At 33.6% G+C, this 25,469-nt stretch overlaps 1 long non-coding RNA gene across 1 annotated transcript; it reads left to right on the plus strand.

Annotated features, from left to right (window-relative positions):
• Positions 1-355: 355 nt before the first annotated feature.
• LOC125923978 (uncharacterized) lies at positions 356-22,810 on the plus strand. Its single transcript, XR_007458210.1, has 2 exons — positions 356-604; positions 22,631-22,810. It is a non-coding gene; the product is annotated as an uncharacterized LOC125923978 (long non-coding RNA).
• Positions 22,811-25,469: the final 2,659 nt, after the last annotated feature.

The raw sequence follows: 25,469 nt of genomic DNA on the forward strand, positions 1-25,469 counted from the left end.
GGAGTACACAATTTTGCTGTTTCCTCTTTTTTTTTTTTTTTTTTTCCTTTAAAAAAAGAAAGGTTTAAGGCCGCCCTGCTGGCCAAGGGTGGGTGCAGTGTGGAGTTCTGCAGGAAGGAAACAGGGGTACCGTTGAAGGCCACAGGGTGCACTACTTGGCTTCGGGTATATGGGAGTAGTGAGTGCGGGTCCTGAATGAGAGGCAGGAGAGTGCCGGCTGGAAGACCTGAATGTCAGGGGCAGCTCAGACTATGACGCGATCAGGCTGCCACCACGCTCTTCCCAAGAAGCTATACCGCGAAGTCAGATCTCGCGGGATCTTGGGAGTTCTGTGAGCGCCAATAGGGAGGGACTCCTGGGTGCGAAGCCCTTGAGAGCCCTCTCCCGAAACTTCTCCATGAGGAGTCTGGTTCACACCACCTATCAAGCCAACCCCAATCCCTCTCTACCCCCACGCAGCACTAAGTCAAAACGTCGCCAGTGCCTGTACCCAGGGGCATCAGCCGTGGTGTGCAAAACCTCTGTCCCAAAGGCCATGCCGGAACAAGACCTCTTGAGACTCACAACGAGGGAGTGAATGGCAGCGCCTACCAAATGTGCACAGGTATATATAGCCTTCCAGGAGACCCTGAACGCAAGGTTAATTTCTGAGGGTGTATAAATAGCATCTACAAATCAGGCTAGGCAGTCTCTGAAGAGAGCAAACTGGTTCCAGTAGCAAGGATCGCTGCAACGTTGGTTTCCCCTGGTGAGCTTTTCAATTTGACAATTCTAATATTATTAAGGTGAAAGCATTTTTTTTTTTTTTAACCTGGAGTGGAGGTGAAAACCAATACTTGTAAGACTGAAGTTTGAGGTTGATAATGATAGGACAATTTATGTATCACAAGAAACCTGTTGAAGAAAATATGCTTTCAGAGTGGTGAAAGGAATAGTTACTGAATTTGCGTCATCAGCATCACATGAAAAATAACAAATTTGGGCATCAGTTAGATTTAGAGCAGAAATGATAATCTGAGAAAAAGACCAGAGTTTTGTTTTTTCTTAGGTGAAGTAAGTAAGGCAGAATGAAATGAAGAATAATATGGTGGAGATATGTAAAAACACCCATCAGAGGCCAAATGGCCACAAAGAGGTATCAAAATACAGTAGTAACTGGAATAAATAGTAAATAAAAGGAAAAATCAAGTTGATTTAAAAATTGTGTTTTATCATTTTGCGTGGAAGCTGTTTTGTCCTACATCTGCTTCATCCAAGAATCTTTTTTTTTCTCCAGCGTTATTGAGCTGTTATTGACATAACATTGTGTAAGTCTAAGAGGAATAATGTGATGATTTGATACGTGTGTATTGTGAAATGTTTACAATAGGTTATTTAATACCTCCACCTTGCATAATTACCATTTGTTGTTTATATGAAGACACCATTTAAGATTTACTTCCTTAGAAACTTTCATATATGCAATATAGTATTGTTAACTATGTTCACCTAGAATTTATTCCTTCTTTAAATTTGTACCCTTTGACCAACCTCTCTCCATTTACCAACCCCCTCCCCCCCAGTAACAACCAATCTCTCTGTTTCTATATAGTTCAGCTTCTTAGAATCCATGTATAAATGAGATCATACAGTATTTGTCCTTCTCGCTTTGACTTTACTTGGCATAAATGTCTCAAGATCTAATCTTGCTGTGGCAAATGGCTGGGTATTTTTAATGGATAAATAATATTCCATTGTGTGTGTGTCACATTTTCCTTGTCCATTCATCTGTTGATGGACATTTATGTTGCTTCCATGTGTTTCATATTGTGAATAATTCTGTAATGAACATGGGTGTGCAGATATTTTAATGAGATAGTGATTTCATTGCTTTCAGATAAATGCCAGAAGTGTGTTTGCTGGATCGAATGGTAGTCTTATTTTAATTTTTTGAGAAACCTCCATAAGTGTCCTATAATGCAAAGACATCAATAGTATAAGGATTCCCTTTCTCCACATCCTCACCAGCATTTGTCATCTCTTAAATTTACAATAATAACCACTCTATCAGATGTCAGGTGATGTCTCATTATGGTTTACATTTCTCTGATGCTTAATGATATTGAGAAGCTTTTCATATTCTTGTTGTTTCTTTTGGAAAATATCTATTCAGGTACTTTGCCTATTTTTAAATCAGATTGTATGTTTCAGTTGGTATTGATTTGCATAAGTTTTTAATATATTTTGGATATTTACCTCATCAAATATATGATTTGCAAATATGTTCTCACATTCTGTAGGTTCCATTTTAATTTTGCTGATGGATTCTTTTGCTACACAGAATCATTTTTTTTTCTTAAGTTTGTTTACTTTGAGAGAGAGAGAGAGAGAGAGAGAGAGAGAGAGAGACAGAAAGCAGGTGGGCTTGTGAGTAGGGCAAGGGCAGAGAGAGAGAGGAACAAAAAGAATCCCAAGCAGGCTCCACACTGCCAACACAAAGTACAACGTGGGGCTTGATCTCATGAACCAAGAGATCATGACCTGAGTTTACATCAAGAGCCCGACACTTAACTGACTAAGCCACCCAGGCACCCCAACTGCACAGAAGCTTTTTAGTTATGAAGTTTATTATTATTATTTTATTTATTTATTATTTATTTAGTCATGAAGTTTATTATTATTATTACTCGATTGTGATTTCAGTGTCATATCTAAAAACTCATGGTCAAGACCAATGTCAAGGAGCTTTTTCCCTTTGTTTTGTTTTGGCTTTTTGTTTTTCCTTAGGATTTTAACAGTTTTGCGTATGACCTATTAGTGTCTAATCCATTTCAAGATAATTTTTTATGACTGGTAGAAGAACGGATCAATTTTGCCTCTGAATATCCAGTTTTGTGAACACATTTGAGGAAGAGACTACTGTTTCCCCACTGAGTATTCTTAGACCCCTTGTCAAATATTACTTGATCATATATGCATGGGCTAATTTCTGGGCTCTCCATTTCATTGGTCTTTGTGTCAGTTTTTTTTATACTGATATCATACCATTTTGATTACTATGTCTTTGTAGTAAAGTTTGCAATTAGGAATTGTGATGTCTCCAGCTTTGTTCTTTTGTAAGATTGCGTTGGCTATTTGTGGCCTTCAGTGGTTCCATATGAATTTTAGGATTTTTTTCCCATTTCTCTGCAAACTAATCTTGGAATTTTCATGGAGATTGCATTGAATCTATACGTGAATCTATTATATACATTATGGATGATAGCAAATGCTAGTATGACACGTGCACGATAATATTTTGGGTTCCAGAGGGAGCAAACCACTAATTCTAACAATGTCAGTAATGTACATCCTGGGAAAAAAGAAAGTTATCTTTTTCTCTAAATTCTAAATAATTGCTATTATTTATGATATAACTTATATATGTAAATATGTGTTTAGACATAAATATATGGGTATACACACAAATATGTGTATTTATATGTGTATATCTAAATATATATATATATATATACATACGTGTATATTTAAGTATATATATATATACATACATATATTTTATATATATATATATATATAACATGAAAAGCTCAAATTAGTTAATCTCACTACTTCCATTAATCAGATTGTATTCTACATGGAAGTTAATTCAAAGAATTCCAACCCATGTGGTACTTCATATTTCTGTTTTACATAGTAGAGCCAAAATGAGCAATAATGGCACATTCATTATTTTGTGAAATACACTGTTTTGAAATTTTCTTCTTTTGTAACTTTTTTTTACCTTTGGAAGGGAAAATTATTCTTTTCAGTCACCTCATCATTAAAAAATTCTGCAAAATGTAGGAATACTTGTGAAAGTATTTTCCTAGACCAGATGTAGTACTTAGTATTCAGCTATGTTCATGATAAAGATATGTTTCGGACAACTCAACATTAGAAGTATCATCTGAAATATTTTTTTTTATTTTTTTAAGTTTAAATAAACTTTATTTTTGACATATAGAGAGAGAAAGAGGGGCAAAGAGAGAGAGAGGGAGATAGAGAATCCCAAATAGGTTCTGTGCCATCAGTGCAGAGCCCAAAATGGGGCTCGGTCTCATGAACCACGAGATCATGACCAGAGCAAAGATCAGGAGTCAGACGCTTAACCAAACAAGCCACCCAGGTGCCCCTCATCTGATGCATTTTAAAATGCAGACATGAGAATATTAGAACCAATTGTGGTCTCTGCTATATGCAATTTTTCGCTTCTGAGAAATTTTTTCTGACATGGAATTTTAGATGAAGTGAATCAGACACAAATATTTGTCAATAGCCAGATTTAATCTTCAGTAATGCCCAGTGAAATGCAAATTTTAAATAGTTTATTGAATATTGATGTGCACAAATTGCCCAGAGTTAGCTATATAACAATAGCATGTAAGGAAAGGACAATTTACATACATAAAAAAACAGAATTCATGGACTTATATTTTTAGGAAGGAAAAAATCAACTGTCAGTGTTTGAAAGCTTCAATTATTTACATTATGCACTGGATGCTTTTATTAAAGCAATTAATCAGATGAATGTCAAAGTTCACTCTAATCTTTATCTTTAATATTTATTTTGTAGATTAAAAAATCTTTGGAAGTCTTTAACTTAATAAATATAAATTTATGATAAATTTTCTGGTGAAGCTATATTAGTAGAAAATTTTCAATTTAGAAGATATTTGAAAACTGTTAGAAATAGTCCCAAAGAAAAATAAACATGGGGAGTATTACAATTTTAGAAATTTATTATCAAATGAAACTTTTACAAACACAAACTTATTCTCATGTTTGAGACTTTCCCTGATTATTTTTGTACCTGCTGCTTTGTTTGGGAGAAATCTTTGATAAATAAAATTTATGAAACCTGTTTGTCAATCAATTATGAGAGAAGATACATTGATTACTCTGACTCTACTGTCTACTGAACATGCATGTGAAAATAAAACTAATTTTGAGAATTCCACTGACAAATTTGCATGGGTTAAGTTATAAAAAGAAAAAAAGACCCAAAAATAAATAAAAACATTAAAAAAAATTTAAAAAAAGGGGCGCCTGGGTGGTTCAGTCGGTTGAGCAGCCGACTTCAGCTCAGGTCATGATCTCGCGGTCCATGAGTTCGAGCCCCGCGTCGGGCTCTGTGCTGACAGCTCAGAGCCTGGAGCCCATTTCAGATTCTGTGTCTCCCTCTCTCTGACCCTCCCCCATTCATGCTCTGTCTCTCTCTGTCCCAAAAATAAATAAAAACATTAAAAAAAATTAAAAAAAAAAAAAAAGAAAAAAGAAACTGTAATGTTGCTATGCATTACTGCAACAGACCATTGTAAAGGTATGTTTTCCACCCTTTCTGAAAAAGAATAGTGTGATTATTACCTCCTTTCCTATAACTATAATTTTCTTTTTGTCCATATTTATGTTTTCATAATCTCTACTGGCATTATTATGTATACAAACTTATGCATAAGAAGATTATCAGTACCTACATTTCTTTTCTGTACATCGTCATAATTGTAATTTTATAATTATTGCTAAAGATAATTTTGCTTTAGAGGTTAGGGTTGTGGGGCACCTGGGTGGCTCAGTTGGTTAAACATTTGACTCTTGGTTTCCACTCAGGTCATGATCTCAGGGTGTGTGAGTTTGAGCCCTGCGTTGGGCTCTGTGCTGACAGTGTGGAGTCTGCTTGGGATATTCTGTCTCCCTCTCTCTCTGTCCCTTCTCCACTCATGCTGTCTCTCTCTGTTAAAAATAAATAAATAATCTAAAAAAAAAAAAAAAAAGAACATATCATAGAGGTTTGGTTTCTTTTTTTACAACCATTTAGACTTCAAATATATTACATATGCCTCTGGTTGTAGGGCATTTTGTAGGTAATAAAAGCCTTGCTCTTGTTTATTTTCCCAGAGTTGAGGTTCATAAACAGGAAATTTGCCTAGATTATATAAAGAGGATGATTGTGACCTCAGAAAAATTTAGCACTTAGAACCAGCAATGCTCAGCTAGTCTTAGACATCTACAAAATTAATTTTTGGTCATTGAACCAGGAACATTTTGAATAGCTTGTAATCTCTTAGGATTCTATATTATTATATTTCATCTTGGGTTACACTATGTTTCAAATAATGAATTTTTTTCCAGCAGAATTTCAGTTTCTCTTCTGAGCCTTCCCTTCCCTTCTGAGGTAAAGCTATTAACAAAAGAATCAGTTGCAGAACTTGTTTTTTTTAAGAATACCAATAGGCTGTTTATACATTGTATTAAAGAAGAGTCTAAGAGAATGTTAAGGTCATATATCTTGATCAAGGATTTGATAGAATAAAATGGGGAAATGCTACAGACATTTCAGTCCAAGAATATTGTTGATTATCCTATGAGAAAGCAAACAAATACTGATTGTGTGTATTTAAGTGAAAAACAAGGAAAAACAAAAGTCTACCGGTCCACCAAAAATGAATGGCTACAAGAACAGAATTTTTGTCTTAGGTCACCAGGAAGTGTAAGCTCTTAAGTTTGTTTATAGCTCAGAAATCTGAGAAGCTTTTTGACAGGCCACATAGGAGTATTCAAGATCTAATGAAAAAATTATGTTGCTTTTTTTATGAAATCTTCCACAATAGGTCCAGTCCTTTGTGTTTGGATCCAGTTGATGTACAAATGATTAATGTATGGAAGTATCCTCGACTATTTCCTGAAAGAACCTGTGAAGAGCTTTGAATTCACTGCCCTATTTCCATAAAAGTTTTCTTTCTATTAAGTTTTCTGGAGTGGTGTCACAGAGAAGGAGCATATGTTGGCTGGAGAGAGGGCCAGGAGTTATAGTTACAGGCTTTTTAAGGGATTAGCCATAGGGGCATTTTAAATCTCTACCACCTGAAGTATTCTTGTGACTCAAAAAAGTGGTACAAACAATGGTAGGAAAATCATTGTTTCAGGAGAATCAATGGACATTAGGTACCACAGTCCTGCTTAGAATGAATTCATATTCCCTCAGGTTTAGGAGCTTCTATTACTTTTTCTACCCAGTGAAGACACATAAAATAAATTTTCACTGGCAATTTATTAATAATGTCAGCAAGTTTTCCTGTGAAAAACACTTAGTTGTTTTTGTTACTGTTGTTGCCCATTAAGGGAAGAGCAGATTTATTAAGCTGCTTAATTTTTAAGGCCATTATTTTATTTTGAGCTGTATTTAAAAAGCATTTTTTTTAATCTAAAGTCTCTTAATACTGTTTAGCCAAATGCTGAAATTCACGTAGTGAAGCAATCTGCCAGCCTATCATTTGTTTACATACGAGAACTGCAATTTCTGTTATTAAGCCATTGACAAAAGAGTAGAAAGAGCTCTGAAAACATCCACATCACAGGCCTCCCCTAAAGACTCTCTCAAGATTATCATTAATTCTACAGGTTTGCCCTTTTGCCATTTGCAAGACTGGATTAATATCCAATCTATTCTAACAGGAAAGTCATGCAGTATAGTTCCTTAAAGTTCTTCTATCAGATATGCTCTGAGATATACTAATTAACTAAAATTTACTTAATTATCTTCAAGTATTGTCAGTTGTTGGCTGTTTTAGGTTGAGGGGCCTTTTTGGCCATGTTAAGTATGTCAGTTGAAACCTGTTGGAAACACTACCTGATAAAGACCTGGGACCAAAGACCATGAGGTCTTTGAAACATGTCTGTAATTACATAAATTTGAATGATTACCTGACTGCAATAAAGAAGAACACACCAGAGGAAATGTGGAACATCTTGGTAAGAATGGATTGGGGGCAGGACAATTGACTGCTTATCTTAATAAATTTTGTTTCCCAACTAGGAAGAGCTAAAGTAGAATAAGTGTTTTCATTGGAAAAGATACAGTAGTCAATCATGTTAGAAGAAAGAGGGAGATGTTTGGTTATTTTGTGGCTGCATGATGTGGGTGCAGCTGTCCACATTCGGACATGATCAAGGTATTGTCTTGTTTTTGTCTTGCTTGAACAAGATAATGGAGTGATATTGTCTGACATTATTGATATTCTCAAAATTTGTTTTCTGTTCTGTAGAGAGTGTAACTGTTAGCTTAACTGTCTGCTAAATGGAAGACGTTCTTTTTTCGAATCTCACCACAGATACCTGCTAGTGAAAACACTGCTTGTAATTCCATTTTACAGATGTTATTACATCCATTTTCTCTATGATTATTAACAACTGCCCCTGTCCTCTGCCAGTTTGGGCTTGCAATATTCTCACTGATGTCATGGAACTGACATGTGGAGTATCCCGCACAGTAATACTTTTCATAAATTGTAACTCCCTTCGTAGTTGTCAAAATGCAGAAACTTACTGATTCACTCAGTAATTAATTTACTAATGACTCGGCAAAGGGTGTGTTTTCCATCTCCCCCCCAAAGGGTTGGATTAGGAGTGACTGAAACATTTCCTGCATTCCTGAACCTTGGACTTTAATATAGCATAAGCCAGGATATCTCATTGATTCTTGGCCACTTTGAGTCCAGATAATAATTAGCCAAACTAGCAGATTATCTAACATTTCCTTCTGTGTGAGCCAATATGTTAAATCCAGAAACACATGTCAGTATATGTATCCCAACATAAGATTATATTTTGTCCTTCTTTGTCTAATACTCTTAGAAATCATTTCAATACAGGCTCCCACAGACTCCTGTTGATACATATTAATAAATTACATAAGTATTTCTATGTAGAGGCTATTTACTTCCAGCATTGGCCTTGAATCTCTGTTTTATGTTGTGATCTTCTGCTATCTTTGAGACTTTGTTACAAGGATAGGAACAATGCCAATGGTAGATTTGGATTGTTATGAGTATCTGAATCCCTTGAGGGAACTTCCCTTGGGAAAGGGGAAAAAAAAAAAAAAAAAACAAACTTCACGAAGAAGAAAGCTAAATTGTTCAGAAGAGGTATGATGGGTTACCACATGGATAAGGCAGATTAAAAATGGTTCAAAGTTCTTATCCTAATATATGTAAATCCAAATATCCCTGTACCAATTTTCCTTTATTACTAGGGTATTCATCTTAGAGTGAAATGCTTAGAGTTGTTTTAACACTTTTACTGCACAGCATTTAAATAAAGCCCTAGATTTGAGCCTTTGACTATGAGAGGCAAGGGACTCATGAAAATATGTCATTGAAAGTTTCTCGTTTTTCTTTTGTGTGTTAGAGTAAGAAATTTACAGCGTGTAATTTATCTTTTTCTCAGATACATTAACTGTTACAATGAAAAGAAGTCATCTGATAATATAACCTGTATAATTTGTTTCCCACATAACAATTAAGTGTCACAGGTCCTTAACTACCAAAGGTTTTTTCTTCCATTTATACTTTATTCCATACCACTACTGTTGGTATTTTAAACACTGTGATGCTACTCTATACAATAGATTCTTAATGTCTGCTTCCTCCTGGGAAGTAAAATATCTCAGTACATCTCCGTATTGAGTATGGTGTGAGAACGTGGTCCAGTTTCATTCTTTTGCATCTCGCTGTCCAGTATTCCCCACACCATTTGTTGAAGAGACTGTCTTTTTCCCATTGGATATTATTTCCTACTTTGTTGAAAATAATGTACAATATAGTGGGTTCATTTCTGGATTTTCTTATTTTCTTCCTTTGACCTTATGTGTCTGTTTTTGTCCCAGTATCACACTGTTTTGATTAGTACAGCTTTGTAATATAACCTGAAGTCTGGAATTGTGATGCCTGCAGATTTCTTTTTCAAGAAACCCTGTTTTGGTTATTCAGGGTCTTTTGTGGTTCCATGCAAATTTTAAGATTGTTTGTTCTAGCTCTGTGAAAAATCTGGGTGGTATTTTGACAGATTGCTTTGGGTAGTATAGAGATTTTAATAACATTTGTTCTTCTAATTCATGAGCAAGGAGTGTATTTCCATGTCTTTGTGTCCCTTTTAATTTCTTTCCTTAGTTTTTTTGTTTGTTTGTTTTTGTTTTGTTTTGTTTTGTTTTTATAGTTTTCAGAATATAGATCTTTCACCTCTTTGGCTAGGTTTAGTCCTAGGTCGCTTACTGTTTTGAGTGCACTTGTAAATGGGATTAATTCCTTAATTTATCTTTCTGACACTTCATCATTGGGGTATAGAAATGCAACAGATTTCTGTATGTTGATTTTGCATTCTACAAGTCTGCTGAATCTGTGTATCAGGTCTAGCAATTTTTTGGTGGGGTCTTTCAGGTTTTCTATATAGAGTATCATGTCATATTCAAATAGTGGAACTTTTACTTTTTTCTTGCTGATTGAGATGACTTTTCTTCTTTTGGTGTCTGATTGCTGTGGCTAGGCCTTCCAGTACTGTGTTGAATAAAAGTGTTGAGAGTGGACATCCTTGTCTTGTTGCTGTTTGTAGAGGAAAAGCTCTCAGTTTTTCCCCATTAAGGATCATGTGAGCTGTAGGTTTTTCATATATGGCCTTTATTACATTGAGGTATGTTCCCTTCAAACCTTATTTGTTGAGGGTTTTTATCGTGATTGGGTGTTGTATTTTTTTCTAATGCTTTTTCTGTGTATATTGAAATGATCATACAGGGCTGCCTGGGTGGCTCAGTCAGTTAAGTGTCCAACTTCAGCTCAGGTTATGATCTCACAATGAATGATTTCCAGTCCCATATCAGGCTCTGTGCTGACAAGCTCAGAGCCTGAAGCCTGCTTCAGATTCGGTGTCTCCCTCTCTCTCTGCCCCTCCCCCACTCATGCTCTGTCTCTCTCTCTCAAAAATAAACATTAAAATAATTAAAAATAATGAAATTATTGTGTGGCTCTTATCCTTTCTGTTATTATTATGTTGTATAATGTTGTTTGTGAATATTGCACTACCCTTGCATCCCAGGAAGAAATCCCACTTGATCATGGTGAATGATTTTTTTCATTTATTGTTGGGTTCAGTTTGCTAGTATTTTGTTGAGGACTTTTGCATCTAAGTTCATCAGAGATATTGGCCTGTAGTTTTCTTTTTTTATGGTGTCTTTATCTGTTTTTGGTATTATGGTAGTGAGGGCCTCATAGAATGAATTTGGAAGTTTTCCTTCCTTTTCTATTTTTTGGAATAGTTTGAGAAGAATGGGCATTAACTCTTCTTTAAATATTTGGTAGAATTCACCTGTGGATCCACTGGTCCTGGACTTTTGTTTGTTGTGAGTTTTGATTAGTGATTCAATTTCTTTGTGGGTAGTTCATTGGTCCAATTTTTCTATTTCTTCCTGTTTCAGTTTTGGTAATTTAAATGTTTCTAGGAATTTATCTATTTCTTCTAGGTTGTTCAATTTGTTGGCACATAGTTTTTCACAATATTCTCTTATAATTGTAATTCTGTTGATTGTTATTTTGTCTCTCATTTGTGATTTATTTGAGTCCTTTCTCTTTTTCTTCTAGATGAGTATGTGTAGAGTATCAATTTTACTGATTTTTCAAAGAACTACTTCCTTATCTACTTGTTTCTTTGATCTGTTCTTTTTTTTTTTTTTTTTTTTAGTTTCCCTCAGCATGGAAATCTTCCATTTAACTGTGCTTAAATCTTTTATGTTTAATTCAGTTATTGATTTGGTTGGCTTTTAGTCTTTTTTTTTTTTTGCTATTATTTTTGCTATTTTGCTACTTGCTTTCTGTTTGCCCCACTGCTTTTTTTTTTTCTTTTCTCGCCTATCTCCATGTCCATTTTAGATTTTTTAAATATCATGTCTCTTTCATTCTTGGCTTACTAGCTATGTTTCATTGTTTTTTATGGGTCACTCTAAGGCTTAAAATATTTATATTTAACTTAACATATCTTCCTTATATAAGTATTCTTTGGCTCTTACTTCTCATCCTTGTAATGTTATTTAATAATTTTAGTTCTGCATGTATTTTAAATGATACAATGCATCGCCATTATTTCTACTTTAAAGAATTATCTTTTGAAGAAATCTTCTGAAAAAGTTCTGTTTATTCACATGTTTACTAATTTGGTTAGTCTTCTTTTCAGTGTGAAGTTCTGAGTTTCTACTTACTATGATTTAATTCATCTTGAAAAACTTTATTTAGTATTTATATATTGTACGTTAGCTGGCGACAAATTGTCTAAATGCTTTGCTGGAAATAGTATTTAATTTTCCTCATTTTATGCAAAATATTTTTGCTGGTTCCATAATTCTAAATTATAGAATTGCCCCATGTGGCCTTACCTAGCACCTTACAGATGATTTTTCTTGTCTGCGTCTTGCATTCATTCCAACAAGAAGAATTTGAACGTATCAATCTTTGTTTCCTAGTATTTAATGGAGTCTTACTGAATGTTTTAATTATTCAGTGAGATGTCTCTGGTCTGTGCAGAGAAAACATGAATGTCTTCTAGCCCTGTGTAAACTCTGGAAATGATTAAGCTTATTACTTCCTGACATTTATTTTCTCAGTCGGTTAGAGTTTTACCTTCTGCATAGATAGTTTAATGTTTAGCAGTTTCCTTCTGGACCCTCGGCTGTTCAAGGGTCCATGTTTGTATGTATTTCTCTTGCCATGGTTTTCTTAAATTGATGTCGTTTAGTTTAAAGAATGCAATTGAAAAGAGATGCTCTGCTGCTAAATGATAACTATTTGTGCAACATAGTTCCAGAAATGTGCAAACTGTTATCCCCACATTTGTTATTCAATTAATGCTAGTATAACTACTACTTCAATAGCTGCTGAGATTTAAGTAGCATCAAGTAATTGTCAAAATCTAATGAACTCAGTTACAGTTGCCAGATCAAAATGATCGATAGTGTCTCGTGTCTTCCTAATCTCAATGTGCTCCTATTGCCAACAAGCAGCCAAAATATCCCATCAAGATATAAAAAGAAAGTTCTGTTAATTATGCAGCAACAGTGTTGCTATATGTCACTGACCTTTTCACAATTTTTTTTGTAAGTGTTTTATAAAGCATTTCTGCAGACATAAAATGTAAACAACAAAAGGTCATTGTTTTAGGCTGTTTTTCATAAACGATTAGGGAAAAGAGAGCTATCTTAGTTCTGCATTTTTGCAATCTTTTGCAAATTATATTTTTTCAGTACAACTTTCTTGGAAATTTTGTATTAAGTATAAAAGCTAATTAAATATGTGGCATAACAATCGCTCAGTTTTCAAGCCCTTTGGACCAGCTACTAGGATAACATAAACCTTTGCTGGGTTTGCATGTTAAAAGAAATCCGCCTTTTATTTTTGATGTGAAGACTAGATTTTTTCAGAACAGAATTTTGCACTTTCACTTACTGGTTTAGTGAAATGTGGCTGAATAATTTTTAAGGAAGTTTATAAAAAGAAAGTGTTTTATTAATTTTACAGATGAGCTAATCATAAAGTATATGTTTCACATATGTGTAAACACATATTTCTATGTAAAATCCTTGATTCAATAAATTTTTATTGAATATCTGTCAAGTAAAACACTGTTCTTTGCACTGGAAATACTGTATTGAGGTGGGGGCGGGGGAGACAAAGTCCATGCTGTAATAAGAATCCATTCCAGTATTGAGAAAGAAAATTTATAAATATGTATATGTAATTTAAAATACATAAAGGCCCAAAGGTTTAAAGAAAAGAAAAGAAATTTCAGATGGAGTGGGCAGCAATCACAAATGCTCTGAGGTGAAGAGAAACACACCTGGAGTGTTCCAGAAACAACAAGGAGACTGATACAGTTACAGAGTGACAGAAATAATAGGGGCCAGATTATATGGAACCATGTAATTCATAGAATTTGACATCTATCCTGATATTCTAATTTGAGTTAAACCTTAACAAAGTCACTTGAATTGCTGTGTCAAAAATGCATGTAAGGCATTCAGGGGTAGAACCACTGTAACAATGAGGAGACTATTACATAACACAGAAGTGTGATGAGAATGTGGCATTCTCCAGGATAGTGACAGATGGTCAAATTCTGGATATATGTACAAGGATAAGCCTGCAGGATTTAAATTAAGACATGAGAAACGTGAAATAGCCTGCTATATAGATATCTGGGGAAAGAGTGTTCTAAACAGAGAGGATTTCACCTGTCAGGGCCTTGAATGGGGACACACCTCGGAGTACAGGAACAGCAGTAAAGCAAAATGGCAGGAACAGAGTGAATGACTGAATGTTGGAAACTTAGGGGATGAGGTCAGAGAAATAACAAAGGCCAGGTTAAGGAGGACAAAGTATGGTGCAGGGAGGAAGAAAACATCTAAGATAGGAACCAGGGCTTTGGTAACAAGAATTGTGTTGGTAAACTGAAGTGAGTAAGGCTACAGGTGGTTGCTGTTGGTTTGGAGGAGAGTATCAGCTTGGTGTAGCGAAGGCTGTTTGAAATGTGGAAGTTTCAAGTATGCCGTTAGGTATTCTGATATAAAGTTTTTATAGGGAAGAATTTGTCAGACAATATAAATAAGTGAGTTATCAGTATTTAAATGAGATCAGATAGAGAGTAAGATAGAAAGAGAAATGGTACCCAGATTGAACCCTGGGCATTCCGTTATTTAGACACTGAGGAGATGAATAGAAATGAGAAAAAGAAACTGAGAAGAGCTCAAAATAAGTGAAACCAGTAATTCCAGATTACTTCCTATTCCTACTGCTTTGATCAATTTTGAAACGATATGCTAGCCATATTATGTGTGTTGATGTGCTGCTTTCCATATGATTTCATAGTGTTTTAAGATATAAAAATATTTAATATTTAAACAATAAGTTCTAGTATTTTCCTGAAGTTTAAATAAAAAAAAGTAATTCTAAAAATGTTGCCTGTAGATTTTGGAGAAAGTAGGGGGAAGTAGGGAATGCTGCAGTAAATACCTTTTTATATTCTTCTTGAATTTTGAAAAAGACAAATCCATTCAAAAATGAAACAAAAAATTTAGAGCCATGTTTACATTCTTAATGTTAACAATAGCTGATCTTCCAAGGCATGTTTTCCTGGTAGTTTTATATTAGAAATAAAACCCAATTCTACTCAAAACACATTATGAATTTAAGAGATAATCTACATAAAGTAGTGCAAATTGATTTCAAGTTTAAATGATTTCTCACGTTTTTCTAAACTGTATATTTAGCATTTAAAGATTATATGTTTAGAGATGTTTTAGCAAACTGTTTTGATTCTCTATGAAGAAAGGTCCAATTATCTTTTCCAGTCATGTATTTTCTATTAGTTTTGACTTCTTTAAAGGGTGGGAGAAACACATTTTAAATACTTGGCCTTTTCTGTGTGAGGTGTTTTTAAAGGTAACAGACTTACGGTTTCTATTTTGCATGCTTTCCACATTTATAAGCTTACTGTTAACTATTTTGCTGTTTAAATGAAAGACTGTACTGACAATTAAATGGAGGCTCATGCATGCTTCACTGCCGTATCTTATTATCATCCGTGTGAAAGGAAGCAGAATGCTGAAATTACTGGTTTTAGCCTGCATCTGCATTGCCTTATTATGCTTACCAAGGTGAAAATGTCAACTCTGAAGAATGTAATTATAGAACTTAAACTGCAATAGTGGCAAGGTTAAGTTCTTGCTTTACTGATCTTAAAAGGAACGAGAACTTCTGGGTCTGGAAGTGCCTTTTGTTTATGAATTTAACCTCCCATTTTATCCCTTCTGCTAAGTTTCTCTTAGATAAGGTTTTCAACACAGGTGTTAATTCAGTATAGATTTTTAGATTTTTGTTCTATTTAATACATACTGTTTCCAGCAACCAGAAAGCATGTAACACATTTTCATATTTGGCTACTGCCATTTCAGGAGATAAAGTGTACAATGCATTTGAAGATGCTTTGGGGTAGAGCAACCCAGGTTTTTGCTAATAATTTTAATTTTAACATGTAAGTTATAGTCTAGGTTAGTAAATACTTTTGAAAGAAACAATTGCTAAATAGTAAATAAATGTCTGTAGTTGGCATTCAATTATATATTGGAAACTCAATTATGCCAATAAATTCTTTCACGTGGGGTCTTTTTTAGTAATTTAAAAACCCTAAAATTTTCACTATTATACCTGACTTGATTTTGCAACTGCAAGTTTAGAAATAATAATTTGCAGTTAAATATGAATTTAAGATATTGGAAATAATTCAAACTTTCTTAATATTTAATGGAAAAACATTATGACTTTTAAATATGTTTCTTAATAAGCATATAATTTATTAAATATAACATATTTAATACATGCTCTTGGCCCATCACTGTGGAAAATACAAGGCTGATAGTCCCATTCAGATGTTATTACTTAAATGATGGGGGTAGACTTTAAATATATTGCAAAGACATACAGATGAAGAAGCATATGAATAATGTAAAACACAGTAAGGAATTCAAGGAAGGAAGACTGTACTTCTAGCCAGGAGGATCCATGAATGGTTATTAGATTAAGTGTCATTTAAAACTAGTGTTGCTTGATAGGTCATTCTGCACGTAAGAAATGGGAAGAATAAAGGTATAGTGGCTAGAAAATATATTAGAGACTTATTTATTGTATCCCTAGTCCTAACATAGGACAACATATGGAAAAAATGTTTGACCACAATACCTCGTTAAAAACAAATGTGTAGATGGTATACGTTCGGGATGTATAAATGACAACGAGAAATGGATTTCTGGAACTAGCCAAAATATGGTCTAACAAAAAAAATTAATAACTGATTTATTTTTTTATTTACCTTTCAATAGAACACATTTTTAAAAACTATTTTATTTTAAAATAAAAAATACTCAAAGATGAAAATGCAACTTCTTCAACTTTGAAATTTATATTTAAATGACAAGCATATTTACTAAAACGATAAATATTTTAAATATATTAATATATATTGTGCATAGTTTTATGTTGTATCCATATTCAATCAGAAACACCCTCTGCCTTACAATTGAAAAACAATGAATATAAACTTTTAATTTCAAAAATAGGAATTTGAAGTGAAACATTTCTGAGCCAGTATTATAGGTCAAGTTTTGTTAAAGAGAAATTGAGAAGTTTTCTTACTACATCTATACCTATACTTATTCCCAGAAGTATGCCTATATCTATATCATATATATATCATTTATATTTATAAGATAGAATATGATGTTGTAAAGGAGTATCTACCATCTTAGAGAAAGCCAGAAAAACTATTCCAGCTGGTGAAAGGAGAGAGTGCTTTAGAGGGAAAAGAATGGAGGCAGATGCTGTCTGGGCCCCTCATAATGTGGAATATGTATGTTCATAAAGCTAGACGTGAGTTCGAGTATGTGTTGATCAGGAAAACAACCGAAATCTGAATTCCATTAGTCAGAGACAATCTGCAGACAGAAAGGGCTTCTGTTCTGTTTCCTATTAAGCAATGTGCTGATCATTTTCCAGTTTGCTCTGAGACCCATTCTACTTCCTTCCTAGCCTTTCATTAGCAAAATTAAAAGTGTAGTTTTTCCCTGAACCCCATGAGTCCCACCTGTACCACCATCAACAGAATATAATGAAGGAAGTTCCTTTTTTTTACACTTCTCATTAAAATACAGGCAGGTTTTGGATATGAAGCAAGTATCACAATAAAGTGAATCAAATGATGTTTTTGGCTTCCCAATGCATATAAAAGTTATGTTTATACTATAATGTAGTTGATTAAATGTACAATAGCACTGTGTCTAAAAAACAGTGTGCATACCTTAATTGAAAATATTTTATTGCTAAAAAGTACTACCTGAGCTATCAGGAAATCATAATCTTTTAGCTGGTGAATGGTCTTGCCTCGATGTTGATGGTTGTGATCAGGGTTGTGGTTACTAAAGGTTAGGGTGGCGGTGGCAATTTCTTAAAAGAAGACAACAATGAAGTTTGCCATGTTGATTACTTCTTGCTTCCACAAGTAATTTCTCTTACCATACGACAGTGTTGGATAGTATTTTACCCACAGTACAACTTCTTTCAAATTTGGGAGTCAATCCTCTCAAACCCTGCCGCTGCTTTATTAGGTAAGTTTATGTTTATTCTAAATCCTTTACTGTCATTTCAATAATCTTCACAGCATCTTCACTGGTAGTAGATTCCATCTCAAGAAACTACATTCTTTAATCATTTCCATGAGAGGCAACCTCTTTTTCCATTAAGGTTTTATCATGAAGTTGTAGCAATTCAGTTACATTTTCAGGCCCTACTTCTAATTCTACTTCTCTTGCTATTTCCACCACATCTAAATCGGGAAGAGGGTTGGAGTCAGCTTCTCACAAACTCCTGTTAATGTTGATATCTTGACCTCTTTCCATGAATCATGAATGTTTTTCTTGTCATCTAGATTGGTGAATCCTTTCCAGGATATTTTTAATGTACTTTGACCAGATCCATCAGAGGAATCACTATCTATGGCAGCCTTACAAAATGTATTTCTTTAATGAGAAGTCTTGAAAGTTGAAATTACCTCTTGATCCATGGGCTGCAGAATGGATGTTGTGTTAGCAGGCATGAAAACAGCATTAATCTTGTTGTACATCTCCGTCAGAGCTCTTGGTTGGAAATCAGTTCAATGCATAACATCCTCTTATTTCCACGTACAAGAATGTCTCTAGTATAAGTGCCCCTCACCTTGGGTCCACAACTCAATAATTTTTCCCCATAAAGGAGGAATGAGATACCAGCTTGTTGAGCAATAGACTTGGACCCATGTCTGTCATTGGATCTCTTCCACTTAAAAGCCACAAATCTTGTGATTTTATTTATTTCTTTATTTATTTGATTCCTTCTTACCCTTGGGCTAGGAGAAAGAAACTGCATGTTCCAACTTCCAGCAGATGGCAGCTTCCAAGCCTGCTCAGAGAGAGAATAACAGGTAGAGAATAGTAACAGGCCCATTAGCCCCTCCTAAGCCATTGTTTTAAAATAATTTTATAAAAACAGCAGTTGTATTTGGCTTTCCTATGCCTGGCATGTATCTATTAATTAGAATCACATTTCTGCAGAGAAAAACATTGCTCTTGGTCAGACCCTATAGTTTAATTCATTCTGATATTTCCTTTGAAAATGCAGTTTAAGATCCAAACATTTGTCTCATTCATTTGCAGCTCCCCTTCTTTTATTCATCAATTCGTGAAAAATTAGTCTGCATGCCATATGTGATCTATGTACAATGATTTGGACTATTATAAATTCTGAGTTTATAAGACAAGAGACATTATATTTTAGTAATAACAATTATTTGCAACTATAGCATGGTTAATAGAAAAATGCATTAATGCATATATCAGTAGTAATTTTAATTGCTTTATTTTATGACCTATTTTCTGCTTTTATTTATTTTTTAATTTTTAAAAAAATATTTATTTATTTTTAAGACACAGAAAAAGAGCGGGGGAGGGGCAGAGAGAGAGGGAGAAACAGACTCTGAAGCAGGCTCCAGGCTCTAAGCTGTCAGCACAGAGCCGAACATGGGACTCTAACTCACTAACTGTGAGATTATGACCTGAGTCAAAGTCGGACGCTTAAATGACTGAACCACCCAGGCGCCCTTATTTTCTGCTTTTATATGCCTTTAATAAAAACACAAAATGTTTTTTATTGCTTTTGTAATCTACAGATTATCATGCAATTTAGAGGAGAAATTTCACTGACATTTATTTCTTCAAAATTGATGTTAATATCTCATGGGGCATACATTTGATAAAATATAATCTGAAAAAATTATCTGTCATTTCATGTACTGTTGGAAAATTCAATGGCTACTTCTGTGACAATTGCAAAAATAAATGATATATTTCATAAAGATTTTTAATACTACCATTTATATGTATATATGTATACGTAAATCAATAATTAAGAATTCTTTAGAGTACTTAAGGTGGATAAATGCATAACCTTGTGTAAATTGAGAGCCAGTTGAAGTAGTTTCTAAAATCCCTTAGTGTTGCACTGTCCAGCAACATAGCCAATAGCTACATGTGGTTATTTAAATTAAAATGTATTAAAAATATTTAAAAAATTATTTCCTTAGTCACTCTAGCCATGTATAAAGCCACATGTTGTTAATATCCATCAACGAACAGAATAGTTTGTAAGACAGTTCATCATCACAGAAAGCTTTATTGGGCTGTACTTCCTTGAACTCTAAATAGTCTATGGATTTAATTGAATATTAATTCTTTAAATGATTTCTAATAAATAGGTTACTCATAAATGTCAGAGTTATTTCAGCATCCTTTTCTTACAATACCACACCTAATGGAACTCAGACTCTAGTGGGGGTTGTCACTTTAGAAAGCATATGCTATATTAGTTCTAAGATAATGAGGCATGGTAGCCATCATGCATCATGCAGTGCTGCTCTGAAGGTATGTAGAATTTAAGGAGATGTGTAAGTTTTCTCAGGGTATCATGACATAATGAATTTTGATTTCAGCCTATGCCCCAAAACACAAATGGCCTTTCCTTTCTATGAAACAGAATATCATTCTCTTTGATGAAGGATGATAGAAAATGCAGATCACAGCAAAGAAAATATAGATGTAACAAACATTTAGGTCACAGAGAACAGCTGGACAAACACAATTTTCTCCAAGTGTTAATGAGAATAATACGCCACCAGCTTTGTAAAGACCGTGTTTCAAGGGAGCAAAAGTCCATGCTTGCCGTTTACAAATGCAAAGATTACGAGCTATTCACATCTATATAACAAGACTCTAAAAGACATTGGCATCTGAGGGAAAAATGTAACTATTTACAGAGGATGCCAGATAGCACATAGAAAATGGAACCGAATTTAAAAAGAGCCAAGCGAAGAGGAATTTATACAGAAAATACACTGGCCATTATTATCTGACCCTTAATGGGAAAAACTAGAGGTTTATACAAAAAAAGTTTAATAAATCTGTTACATTATTTTAAGTCTTTGTATGTAGAAGCTGTGGGTTAATGCATAATTTGCATCTAGGTGATTTTGTTAAGATTCTTTTAATTAGTTATTCCCAATAACCTGTTTTGTTTATTTTAGAAAATGAGTTGACACATTGCCTTATGCAAGACACATTTCCTTCCCAGACAACTAGGGGGACCGAGCTATATTTGACCATTAAAAATAAAAAATTTCCTTTTTGAAAAGGAAACACGAATCCTTTTCTTTTGCTCTTTATAAAATGGCTATTGCATTGTGGAACACCATGATGTGTTATGCTATACAAGCGTTCTTATTGAATCTTATTGAAGAACTTGGATTTTGTAGTAATGAAGAACTCTGTTTGAATCTTGGCTGTGCTCTTCACTACTTGATTGACCTTTGAAAATGACTTAAATCCCTGAAACTTGATTTTCTCATCTGGAAAATAAGGATAATAATATCTCCTATCTAACTAACTTGTTATAATATTTGAATAAGGTAATGATTATATACAAAAATTGCTAAAATTAACACTCACGTGTTCCTTTTTTATTTAGACATTATTTTGCAGTAATTATAACAATACATATTTTGTTGCATGATATAAATTATTTGAAGAAGGAACTATTCTGGGACTTTGAAAGGAGAGTGTTGTTACAGGTATTGGCTTGACCCACATTGACAGGTAAATCAGCTACTCCTTTACTCTCCCAAGGTCATTCCTTCCAGTTGTGCATTCTACTTGGTATTCAGGCTGCAAGCCATCCTTTGAAGTTGTAGATTTGTCTTATTCCTGATAGATCTTAAGCTTCTTTTAAACTGGAGTGAAGTTTGGGTAACATTTCTAATCACCGAAGAATTCTTTCTAAGGAGTGTGCTTTTTTTGCCCCTAAATTTCATAGGCTTTGCATTATCTTATAAAGGAAGAAAAGAGATTTTAAAGATGTACTACGCATGTGACGCTTTACTTAAACTTTCAGACTTATGATCATTCTAAAAATGATGTTTTGGGAGGAAAATAAAATAAAACCATAGGTCTTATGATGATTTCTGATATTCCACAATAAAAAATCAATCACTTACATTTACTTTTTACACAAATAAAGACTGGCATTGGAATACTTTGTTTTGCATAGCATTAAAATGAACTTAGTTTCTCCTATAATCTTTGTGATCTCCTAGGAATCCTAAGAAAATCTTACCTCTACTTTTTCTTAGATCCCGGTTATATTAACCAGGAAACTCTTTGTAATATAATTAAAGAACAGAATTTTAAAGCATGAATAATTTTCGAGTATTTTGTATTTCAGCCATTTTTGAAGTATTATGTACTTCAATTTATGGAAGAGAATATCATAAACTTACCAGACATATTAAAACTATGTGCTAGAGCTAGGATTTGGACTTGGTTTAGGGGTGTGTGTGTGTGTGTGTGTGTGTGTCACTTTTTTTCTTTCACACACACATATCAAATGTGTATATATATATATATATATATATGCTTTTATACTTAGTAATGTACAAAATATAAGTATATTCTGTAAATCAAAGCACATTAGTTCACAAAGACCTTCAATTTTTATGCCTTCATTTACCTCCTTTTAAATGTGCCCTTATTTTTATTTGTTTACATACAGCTTGTAGTTATGTTTATTCAAAACATTGATAGATGGTTAAGAGATTTCCAGTTGCTTGTAATTTCCAGTGATGACAACATAAATAACTTGAAAATATGTTATTTCATGTGTTGGAGGTGATTCTTCAGTACAGATTCCTAAGATTGAGATTTTATTTTGTTCCTCTGATAGAAGAGCCTTGTTCAGGAAACAAAACAAAACAATAACAACAAAAAATGTGGGGAAATGTATCTTAGCCAAAAGAAGTCCCACCTGTACCTTCTGCCAAATAAACTCTGATGGCCCTCCTTTGAGAATGGTTTCCTCTTCTGCATAAGACTACAGCCTCCAACTTCATGGAGGCTGTAGTCAGCATTCTCTGAATCATCTGAATAGGATTTGCTGACTCAAACATCCTTATCATTTATCCCTAAACATTAAATCCATGTAGGGAGAAAATCATTATTAGCCTGACAATGAAAAAATAACCAAAATGAAAATTCAGTATGTTCTGATACACAATAAAAGGTATATTTGCTTATTGACAAACTGATGATGAAGTATGGATATTTATATAAGCAGTAATGGCTGTATGGTTCAATAAAAACTAAACCTATCAACAATGAACATAATCCTCTTAAGTTGCTTAATAATAGCTTTTGACATTGATATTCATGGTTTCATAACCTCTCATCTTGAAGATTCTAACAAGCTTGGTAACATTTTTTAAGCATGTTCTAAAAGACAAACCAAACAAAGGGATTACTGCAACACACTCAGAAATAGAAATGCTCACCACTACACAACTGTACATGACAGAAAGTAAAGAAGCATGCAACATCCAATTGAAACCACATTAAAAATTTAGGTGAACAGGATTATCCAGCTTGGAATGCAGCCAGGAGAAGGATAAAGAATTTAGAATTATCATAGAGGAATAATGTGAAAATGCTAACTGCTAAACCAAAACATCAACTTCTGTTATTAAAATAACTTTCTGGCACTGAGGATACATGGTTTATGTGTTTTTAATTTAGTATATTTGCGTGTTAAAATTATTTCAACACTGTGGATATTGTGAAGGATTTACTTTTTATTGTAATTCAATCACAGTTAATAAACATTACATATAAAAGACACTATCTAAAATTATTTAACCTGAATTATATTTTTCTTCTAATTAAACTAATTTCATTATTTAGTAAGTTATAGGTTTAGAATTGGATGATACAACTTTTAAAGTAAAAATTATAAAAAATTGCATATAGTAAAGTAACCTTAAAATTGAACATGCATAACCTTAATGCCTTAACTATTTCCACTCCATATTTTCTTATCTGTATCTATGTAAGCATTTTATATAATTTCATATATATAGGGGAATATAGTTTTGAATCTTAATATATTTATAATGAAATATTTTACATGAAATCTAAATAAATTTCCTATGACCTTCAATAAGGACTCTGGGCTCCTATTTAGCTGGTGCTAAACATCTAACATGTTCAGATTTTGAGAGCTTTTAGGTATTACTTTTCATCTGACTAAGTAACAAGGGAACACATGATCTCTCCTAAGGAAGACATATAATGTTTATTTATCCAAATTCAAAATTTTAATTGATAAATCAAGATCTAGCCTGTCTTAATTTGTCAAGATAGGAAACAGAGTCTCAGAAGAACTAGATGGTAAGTTTAGAGTTAGCAAGTGGCAGAGTCTGGACTTGGACTCCTAAGAGCTCCTAAGAGCTCTCTGCATTACAACACAGTCTCTAAAAGAAAATTAATCTAGTTAAATAACTTTGTTATCCATTAAAAAACTACTCTAGAATAAAATTATATGGAAGAGAAAGGTTTTGAAGAAATGCTTTATGCCAGTTGTTTCATGGAGAAGGCCACATCAACTAGTTGCTACGTTCACTAGAGTACTGATGTCTTTAGTGGAAAATGCTGTCCATTTCTCTTTTCTTTCTTCAGTTAAGCCTACCAATAAAGATAATATTTCTGGATTTATAAATGCCATCCTCAAAGATCAAATATCATGAATATTAAAGGCATACAAAAACTAATTCCTTGAGTAAATTGTAAATTAGTGGCAGAAGGGGAGCAGGAGACAGGCATTTATGAAACAGCTAAACAGCATTGCAATTCAATGTGATTACTTAATACAATATTTACATAGTATTTTGTAGTTAAAAGTTTTGCTCATGTTAGTTCAAACTTGGCCTCTTAAAGGAAAGAAGTCAGAAGAATCAAAGAGAGCAAGACAGCCCATCGTCATAGTTCATAAAATTCAGGCTCCCAAGGATGAGAGCTGCAGGGAGCAGGTGGAGTATAGATCTAGGATATATGTGGTCCACAATATTTAACTGATAAATTCCAACTGTGATAATTTCTTGCAGTAATTATAATCCATCTGTGAGATGACATTAGGCTACCTACTTTACTGGAAAGAAGCATTATATCATGTGAGCTCCTGTGGGTTTTCTATCAATGCATTATAATTCAAAAAGACATCTATGGTCAAATAAATTGCACAAATGTTGTTGTAAAACAGTCAACATGGTGAATAGACAGAAGAGGATAATATATAACTTTTTCAACCCAGAAACAATCTAGTTCTTTACTCACAAAACTCTTTTGTGGTTATGTTCTATGTTTTGGTACATTTTTAAAAAAATAATGTTTGTAAAAACATCTATACCATCTGTAGACATCTATACAATGACAAATCCAGTATGAGAAACAGCAGTTCTGTTTTGGCCTCCATATTGTAAAGAGGTTTAGAGATTATAAAACAAACAGACACCTTATTTTATAGGCTATTCAAAAGTATGTTTTTCTTTAGTGTTCATTGTAGGAAATTATTTCAAACACTAAAACATTGTTTTACAGTTATAGTCAACATAATTTTGCTGATGTAATGAGAAAATCTTGTTTTAATTAGTTATGTACGCCAAACCTATGTACTATATTG

This window comes from Panthera uncia, chromosome B1 (assembly GCF_023721935.1).
Source record: "Panthera uncia isolate 11264 chromosome B1, Puncia_PCG_1.0, whole genome shotgun sequence".
Lineage (NCBI taxonomy): Eukaryota > Metazoa > Chordata > Mammalia > Carnivora > Felidae > Panthera > Panthera uncia.